Source organism: Brassica napus, unplaced genomic scaffold (genome assembly GCF_020379485.1).
Source record: "Brassica napus cultivar Da-Ae unplaced genomic scaffold, Da-Ae ScsIHWf_1651;HRSCAF=2272, whole genome shotgun sequence".
Lineage (NCBI taxonomy): Eukaryota > Viridiplantae > Streptophyta > Magnoliopsida > Brassicales > Brassicaceae > Brassica > Brassica napus.
The window spans coordinates 72,501-82,500 of record NW_026015069.1 but is presented as its reverse complement, the minus strand read 5'-3'; positions in this window follow the sequence as shown (position 1 = coordinate 82,500).

The following is a 10,000-nucleotide window of genomic DNA, read 5'->3' as shown; positions in this document are numbered from 1 at the left end:
CCAATGTCTACTGGTGACAGACTGAAAAAAAGCGTTTTGTATATATAAGGGGTAGGCACTCTCTTGAGCCTCCTACCCCCCAGTACCCGAACGGTTCGGGTACGTAGTGTTGGACTGTTCGGTCCAACACTATCGAGGGCTGGGTTGAGGTCGATGGCCAGATTGTCCCCGGTGAATTTTCCGGGAACTTTTCCGGCGAATTTTCCGGTGGACCGTTTTGCCCCTAACTTCAAATTTTCGTGCTTGCATGGTCTTGGCCTGGTTTCATCCGTCTTCCAGTTGCTTTTTTGATTACATCTCAAGAGTGGTTGGAACGATTGATGTTAGCGGGGCAATGAACATTCGGCGTATGAGTGGTGATTGGATAGCTAGTGTTTGTAGGCTCTGTGCTCGCGCACCCAACTACAGACCAACTATCCTCCTCAGTTTCTTCACTAGCATAGTTTTATGCTTGTTGAACTGATCCGGGGCCTGTGTTGCGTACCTATCTGGAAGGAATTGTTAGGCTTTGCTTAAAATGTTGTTTGCGGCATCTCCTTCGGTGGGGAAGTTGTGAACACATAAGCTGGCACTTGTGATCCTTGCGTCTTTGCATAGTTTATGCATTGTTCGCAAAGGTCAATAAGCTGTTTGCTGAGATCTCGGTTGCGGAAATATTATGGCGGTGACCCGAAGAAATTCTGTCCCGCTAAGCACGTTTGTCTCCGGACAAAAGATGACGGTCAAGTCTGCGTCTGTTCCCACTTTCCATGTGTTTGCGGGAATATGACGTGGTCTTGTCTTGTCCTGACAAATGATGACGGTCAAGTCAACTGACATGGTGCATCAGTTGTCCAAAATCAGTACACGGACAGTCCACGGGAAGGGCCAGCATGCTGATATGTGTGGTCAGCATGCTGATATGAGTTCAGTACACGGATCAGTCCACGGATCAGTACACGGACAGTCCACGGGAAGGGCCAGCATGCTGATATGTGTGGTCAGCATGCTGATATGAGTTCAGTACACGGATCAGTACACGGATCAGTACACGGACAGTCCACGGGAAGGGCCAGCATGCTGATATGTGTGGTCAGCATGCTGATATGAGTTCAGTACACGGATCAGTACACGGATCAGTACACGAATCAGTCCACGGGAAGGGCCAGCATGCTGATATGTGTGGTCAGCATGCTGATATGAGTTCAGTACACGGATCAGTACACGGATCAGTACACGGACAGTCCACGGGAAGGGCCAGCATGCTGATATGTGTGGTCAGCATGCTGATATGAGTTCAGTACACGGATCAGTACACGGATCAGTCCACGGGAAGGGCCAGCATGCTGATATGTGTACTGACATGGTGCATCAGTTGTCCAAAATCAGTACACGGACAGTCCACGGGAAGGGCCAGCATGCTGATATGTGTGGTCAGCATGCTGATATGAGTTCAGTACACGGATCAGTCCACGGACAGTCTGTGTGTGCTAACGGACAGGCACGGACGTCCTGCATGTGCTGACGGACGTCCTGTGTGTACTGAACAGACAGCCCACGTGGGCCAAAATCACCCGAACAGTCCACAGGAAGGGCCAGCATGCTGATATTTGTACTGACGGACGACCACGGACGTCCTGTGTGTGCTGACGGACGTCCTGTGTGTACTGACGGACATCCTGTGTGTGCTGACGGACGTCCTGTGTGTACTGACAGACACACGGACACACACGGACGTCCTGCGTGTGCTGACGGACGCCCTGTGTGTGCTGACGGACGGCCACGGATGTCCTCTGTGTACTGACGGACGTCCTGTGTGTGCTGACGGACGGCCACGGAAGTCCTTTGTGTGCTGACGGACGTCCTGTGTGTACTGACGGACGTCCTGTGTGCACTGACGGACACACGGACACACACGGACAGCCATAGATGTCCTGCGTGTGCTGACGGACATCCTGTGTGTACTGAACAGACAGCCCACGTGGGCCAAAATCACCCGAACAGTCCACGGAGCGTGCTGATATGTGTACTGATGGACAGCCGGACGTCCTGTGTGTGCTGATGGACGGCCACGGACGTCCTGTGTGTGCTGACGGACACACACGGACGTCCGTGTGTACTGAACAGACAGCCCACGTGGGCCAAAATCACCCACGGACAGCCAAAATCACCCGAGAAGCCAAAAATGCAAAAATTAATATTTTTGAAGAAAGTTTTCTGAAAGGAAACATCAAAAATATGTCAACAAAGAGTTTAGGATATCAAGTGTTGATCAAAAGTTGCTGTAGACATCCGTTTAGACCACGAAACTCCGACCTTTGTAGCATGCAAAAGACATGGTTAGAAGCAAAAGAAATTTATGAAAATTTACCAGAAAATAGCTTTAACCATCCTTATGAAGCATGCAAAAAATCAGATTCAAATTCGAAGTATTTTTTTTTACATTAAAAATACTCCCCGGAACACAACCAATGTCTACTGGTGACAGACTGAAAAAAAGCGTTTTGTATATATAAGGGGTAGGCACTCTCTTGAGCCTCCTACCCCCCAGTACCCGAACGGTTCGGGTACGTAGTGTTGGACTGTTCGGTCCAACACTATCGAGGGCTGGGTTGAGGTCGATGGCCGGATTGTCCCCGGTGAATTTTCTGGGAACTTTTCCGGCGAATTTTCCGGTGGACCGTTTTGCCCCTAACTTCAAATTTTCGCGCTTGCATGGCCTTGGCCTGGTTTCATCCGTCTTCCAGTTGCTTTTTTTATTACATCTCAAGAGTGGTTGGAAAGATTGATGTTAGCGGGGCAATGAACATTCGGCGTATGAGTGGTGATTGGATAGCTAGTGTTTGTAGGCTCTGTGCTCGCGCACCCAACTACACACCAACTATCCTCCTCAGTTTCTTCACTAGCATAGTTTTATGCTTGTTGAACTGATCCGGGGCCTGTGTTGCGTACCTATCTGGAAGGAATTGTTAGGCTTTGCTTAAAATGTTGTTTGCGGCATCTCCTTCGGTGGGGAAGTTGTGAACACATAAGCCGGCACTTGTGATCCTTGCGTCTTTGCATAGTTTATGCATTGTTCGCAAAGGTGAATAAGCTGTTTGCTGAGATCTCGGTTGCAGAAATATTATGGCGGTGACCCGAAGAAATTCTGTCCCGCTAAGCACGTTTGTCTCCGGACAAAAGATGACGGTCAAGTCTGCGTCTGTTCCCACTTTCCATGTGTTTGCGGGAATATGACGTGGTCTTGTCCTGATTTATGAATGCTACCTGGTTGATCCTGCCAGTAGTCATATGCTTGTCTCAAAGATTAAGCCATGCATGTGTAAGTATGAACGAATTCAGACTGTGAAACTGCAAATGGCTCATTAAATCAGTTATAGTTTGTTTGATGGTAACTACTACTCGGATAACCGTAGTAATTCTAGAGCTAATACGTGCAACAAACCCCGACTTCTGGAAGGGATGCATTTATTAGATAAAAGGTCGACGCGGGCTCTGCCCGTTGCTCTGATGATTCATGATAACTCGACGGATCGCATGGCCTTAGTGCTGGCTGTCACGCCCCCAATCCTGGAAAGGACTGTCGGAACGGCCATGGTTCGAGGAAACGTACCAGCCAGTCTTAGGACATCAAGGCAAGCGTTCCATGGTCAAGAAAGAAGGTTAAGGACATAAGGAAACTTAGACTTAACCTTATAAGAGCAAAGAGACGGCTAAGACGAGTAAGACGGTAGCTGGACGAGATAGAGAAGTAGCTCGACCAGCTTAACGAAGCTAGGTTGAGTTCACTCCAGCTCAGCCACTACTAAGTCAGATCCACTAGCTGGACTACTAGCTCACTCAGCTGAGGCAGCTGGGAGTCAGCTCATCTCAGCTAGACGGACTGTTCGGGTTTTAGGCGATGGTCCGGGTCCGGGTCAGTGGCGGGCTGTGAGGTCCGGCCATGAGGCCATGGGCTGTTGGGTCCTTGGACAAGGCCGTGGGCTAAGTCCAGGAGGCTTGGGGCGTGGGTTGGGCATATGACCGACCCCAAACCCAATCAGAAAGGGCGAAAGGATGCAAGTGGCTGAAAGGGGACAACCCTTGGCCGATGGTGCCCATTTGCTAGCAAGTCGTGCCTGTTCGTGGGGCAAGACTTACCCCCTCGTTTTCTATAAATATGGGGGCTCTCCTGTCGATTTCATTATCCAATTCCAGAGTAAAATACTCATGGAAAAACGTAGAGAGAGAGAGAGAGAGTTCTGGCCAAGAGATCGGCCGGAAAAAGGGCCGGTCGTGGTGGTTTAGTATCTCCGGCAAGGAGAACGGTTTAGGAGAGAGGAGGCCGTGTGGTTATGGATACCCAAGGCATAGAGAAAGGTCTGGAGAAGGACTCCAACCCCGTGGTTCAGTCAGATAGGGTCAGTGGGGTAACCACCCACTCATCGGCTAAGACCATCGGACAGTCCGAACCGGTCTAGCCATGGGCGTTTGGATTGTGTCCTATTCTTCTTATTCTTTTCATCTATTTCTTCTTCTACTCCTTCTGTACATTGGCGTGGCCTTGTTGATGTGTTGGGATTGGTTATAACCGTGGTTCTGGTTGAGTAATGCGGTCGCGGTCCATAACCGATGAGTTAGGCGCGCGCATGGTCTAAACCGGCCTCAGGTGATCCGATTGGATAGGGGCGGTTCTGTTCTGTTCTGAACGGTTGCAACCCTTCCCTGAACAGTCACAATGGTTCATGACTTGTGTAGGTTAAGGCGTGGTCCTTTGGCCATAGGCCGGACACACGCACGGACCAGACAGTCCATACGGACGGTTAGGTCGAACGGTTGGAACATCTGAATGGGTGCGAGTTGCCAAGGGTCATGACTTGCCAAGAGGCACGTGTGTCCAAAGGGTACTAGTTCCCAAAGGGTGTGAGTTCCAAACGGTGCCATTGGTTCAAGGCTTAGGCCGAACCAAGTGGACAGTCCGCGGCTGCATAGTCGAACGGACGGACGGTTAGTTTAACCGGAGTGTTGTGTCGCAAGGTCTGATTGGTTGCAAGGCAATCCGGTTTGGTCTTGGGCCTTACTCTGTGGTATGGATCCAGGCTTTGGGTCGGATCAGGTAAGAAGGTCCGTGAGCCTTTGGGCCGGACTTATAACTGGCCGATCGCACTAGATCTTAATCAGACGGTTAGACGGGACTATGGACAATCCGGCTATGGTTGGATGGTTCTAGCCGCAAAGGCTAAGTAGGATATCTTACAATCATCCTCGGGTTGGTGAGTAGGATAGGCGCCATATGCCTTATGTAGGGCGTAGACCCACATGATGGCAATGGAAGGCCAGTTATATCAGTGCATGCTAAGTGGACGATGGCTTATCAAGTCTAGTGGTCGGATCATGTTTCATGACGATGGTTCGATGGCCGAACACTGGTATGGATAGTCACGTTGCTGGAGTAAGAGTATTGATGTGATGCTTCTAGATATCAACCTTGGTGTTGATAACTTCGAGATTGGCTAAGAGTCATGACGAAGAGTATGGCTAGTACTATGTGTCGTAGACCATAAGTATTGAGCCTAAGTGTGATTGTTCAAGGAAGGCCGTGTAAGATCTGATCATGGTTGAGTATGGACGACCTGACCTCTGGATGATGGCTCAAGTTGTCGGTCCTAACCTGATTAATGAATGCATCGGTTGGTATGAACAAATCATATCTATTGTCTGGGTTAAGTCCCAAGGCCGGTCAGGCCAGATGATGACTCATCAGTTCCAAGTCATGTGAGGATGGTTGGTTGATTGACTTAGGATCTCATGAGCTTTGTCAGTCCAGAAGATGGACTTGGTACTATTGCCTATAAGGCAAAAGGATTTCGGATTGTGCTTGAGCCGAGATAGGCCAAATACATATCCTTATCCTTTCGAAGACTTCTCAAAGGTTACTTATGTCTGTGGGGATGGTTGGTTGAATGACTAAGTACCTAGGGGAGTTGTTTGATGCAGGAGTCAAGATAAGGACCTTAAGTAAGATCATTGAGTGATCGTGGTCCAGCTGTTAAGCAAGAGCAATTCGAGTCAATGGAGGACCGATGAGCTAATAAGCTCCATAGATGTGGCAAAGGTATGATCTAGCATTTACTTATGTAGATCTAGATAGAATGGTTTAGGGGAATGGAACCTCAGAATCCTATGGCTTGGTTTGGGTTTAGGATTGACCTTTAAGCTAATTGGTAGTTGAGTAAACTGGCCAAGGCTAAGGTGATTCGACCAGACAAGTGTTAGATTGGTTTTAGACCAATGGTTAATTTGAGAATAATCCGCTGCGTATCTGTTGAAAGGATCTATGCTATTAATGACTAGGGAAGTCTTTAGCTAAGGTTTAAGTTAGCCCTCGCCTTTAGGCGATATTATAAATAAAGGGCAAAAATTAAGAGGTTCGGCCAGGAAGTGGACCGAGCGGCGTGAGGCATCGACCGCGGCCTAGGCGGGCGGGATCGGGTCTTACAAGTTGATATCAGAGCATGCTTGATCCTGTTTAGGACAACACTCTAAGATGTTGAGTTCCAAACCGAATTTATTTCCAAAAACTATGATGACTATGGAACCTTAGTTGGGGTGAGCCGAGAAAGAGTTGAGGTAAGCTAGGGTATCATGCTTGTGAATGTGAAAGTTCTAAGATGAACCGGCTTAGCCAAGATACGTTCTCCAAGGGCAAGATCCTAAAAACAGAAAGGTTGGTCGATCTAGTTATTAAGAAGTAATAGACGGGTTGGAAGGGATGGAAGCAATGCAAAACTTGTTTATGGATTACCTGGACAAGGGAAGTAACATGGACCAGAGAGTGGCTTAGGTTGAAATAAACGTGCAGCACTCTACTGAAGTTAAGTGTTATCCCTTGATGGCCGTTCATAATAAGTAAAGCATATGCAATGTTAAATCTGACTCAAAGGAGACACTACATGACCAGTACACGAGTGGACTTGTGATCAGATGGATCAGCTAGGACTCGGTATAGGTCAAGGTAGGTTTCCTTAGATCTAGTTGGATGGAATGAATCAATTCCAATCTGAATCCGTCCAAAGAAAGAATTGAGGAAACTCAGGGTGTTCGTTCCAATCATTGGAAGAACATGATGTTAAGTATCTTAGTATGATGGGGATTGAGGTATATTATAATTTCTGTTGTGAATGGTGTCAGCATTCGCAATAGTAAGACGCTTTGGAGAATGGTATGGGACATTTTCCAAATGTGTGATTAAACCGAAATGCTACTCATCTAGGTACCCACTGGGAGTGAAACGGGTGGCTTTGTTGGAGTCTAACTTGGCTGAAGAAGCTAAGCTTAAGGCTAAGCCACAGTCTGGCCCATCGGGCAAGACTAATGATAAAAAGAGAAAATGGGACCAGGTTGACGGAGGTGAGACCTCTGGTTGCCAACCTGCGTGTTCCAAATGTGGACGGAACCATACCGGTGAGTGCTGGAAGGCCAAGGGGGCTTGTGTTCGTTGTGGCAGCATGGACCATGGGGTTCAGAACTGTCCTCGACATAACCCGTCTGGTAGAAGCGGCCAGATGACTTGTTTCCATTGTGGCCAGCAAGGACATTTCCAATCGGAGTGTCCCAAGCTGCAAGGAAGTCAGGGGAAGGGCCGTGGAGACACAGGCAAGGCGTCCCAAGGCAAACCAACCACAACACCAAGGGTGTATGAACTGTCACGAGACGACGGAGCTTTCGGATCTTTTGATTCGATCTCTAGCAATCTCTAAATTTATCTTTTTACATTCAAGTAGTAATGCTTGGTCTGGAACCTAGAATTGTCTAGGGGATTCTGATGGGGGTCTCTGATAGGAACCCTCATGATTGGTGGTGTAAAAACCCACGTACTTTCCGACGCAGGGCTACACATAGGTTTTGTGAGTCCGGGACTGGTCGGAAAGGGTCTGTTCTGTCTGTACGCTGGTGATAATTTTGGGATAGTGAGGGCAGCCGGTGGGCAAGCCAGGAACTCACTAGGTCTCATGTCGAATATCCCAGTGCAGATCCAGGGAAAGGTCTTCCCTGTGAATCTGGTCTGTGTCCACCTAAAGAATCACGAGATGATCCTAGGTATGGACTGGTTGGGAAAGTATCGGGCCACTCTCGATTGCCATAGAGGTCGTGTGCAATTGGAGACTGGGCTTCATCCGATCCAGTACCAATGTCTGTGTCCGGCTCAAGAGAAAGTAGTGGTTTCAGCAGTTCGAGCGATTCGGATGTTGGAACAGGGTTGTCAGTCCTTTTTGGCTACAATTACAACTACAGAGCCGGGCAGTTCTGTCTGTCTGAAAGACCTTTCAGAGGATTCGTTGGTGTCGAAGTTCCCAGATGTGTTCCAGGTACCTCAGGGTGTCCCCCCTGATAGGTCGGATCCATTTACGATTGAACTAGAGCCAGGGACAGCTCCGCTGTCCTAGAGTCCGTTTCTGTCGGCTCCGGCCGAGATGGCTGGGCCAAAATTGACCATGTCCGAGAAAGGACCATGGTCGCAGTACAACCAAGTCGGAGTTTGACCTAAGGTTGAGAATGATCAAGTCTAGTAATGGACGAGGATCAGGCCACGACCTATTCGGAGATGGACCTATGGTTGGGGTGAAACGGTCGAGTCCCTGAGTGGACCATGACCAGAATATGATCACGTCCGTAAATGGACCAGGATCGAATTATGACAAAGTCCAGTGAAGGACAGAAGTCAAGTCTGAGGCGTTTTTAGTCTGGAGGGACTAAGATCGCAATGTGGCCAAGCCTGAAAAGGTTGTGGCCGGTTAAGAGATGATCCATTACGTTGTGGCTGAGGTCATGAACCTTATTGTCCATGAAGGACAAAAGAACCATAACAATCTGTTAGGACTTGTTGTAGGACAAGCAGCCTAAAGATTGGAACAAGTTCGTGAGGACTTGACTGGTACATCGAAGTGGTCATTTGGTGGTTTTGAATCAAGCTTGTTCTATTCTCTGATCAAGACTAGAATAAGTTTGGTTGGAATATTTTGTCTTGGGACAAGGTATAATCATCACCGGATTCGAGGACGAATCCATTACAAGTGGGGGAGACTTGTCACGCCCCCAATCCTGGAAAGGATTGTCGGAACGGCCATGGTTCGAGGAAACGTACCAGCCAGTCTTAGGACATCAAGGCAAGCGTTCCATGGTCAAGAAAGAAGGTTAAGGACATAAGGAAACTTAGACTTAACCTTATAAGAGCAAAGAGACGGCTAAGACGAGTAAGACGGTAGCTGGACGAGATAGAGAAGTAGCTCGACCAGCTTAACGAAGCTAGGTTGAGTTCACTCCAGCTCAGCCACTACTAAGCCAGCTCCACTAGCTGGACTACTAGCTCACTCAGCTGAGGCAGCTGGGAGTCAGCTCATCTCAGCTAGACGGACTGTTCGGGTTTTAGGCCGATGGTCCGGGTCCGGGTCAGTGGCGGGCTGTGAGGTCCGGCCATGAGGCCATGGGCTGTTGGGTCCTTGGACAAGGCCGTGGGCTAAGTCCAGGAGGCTTGGGACGTGGGTTGGGCATATGACCGACCCCAAACCCAATCAGAAAGGGCGAAAGGATGCAAGTGGCGAAAGGGGACAACCCTTGGCCGATGGTGCCCATTTGCTAGCAAGTCGTGCCTGTTCGTGGGGCAAGACTTACCCCCTCGTTTTCTATAAATATGGGGGCTCTCCTGTCGATTTCATTATCCAATTCCAGAGTAAAATACTCATGGAAAAACGTAGAGAGAGAGAGAGAGAGTTCTGGCCAAGAGATCGGCCGGAAAAGGGCCGGTCGTGGTGGTTTAGTATCTCCGGCAAGGAGAACGGTTTAGGAGAGAGGAGGCCGTGTGGTTATGGATACCCAAGGCATAGAGAAAGGTCTGGAGAAGGACTCCAACCCCGTGGTTCAGTCAGATAGGGTCAGTGGGGTAACCACCCACTCATCGGCTAAGACCATCGGACAGTCCGAACCGGTCTAGCCAGGGGCGTTTGGATTGTGTCCTATTCTTCTTATTCTTTTCATCTATTTC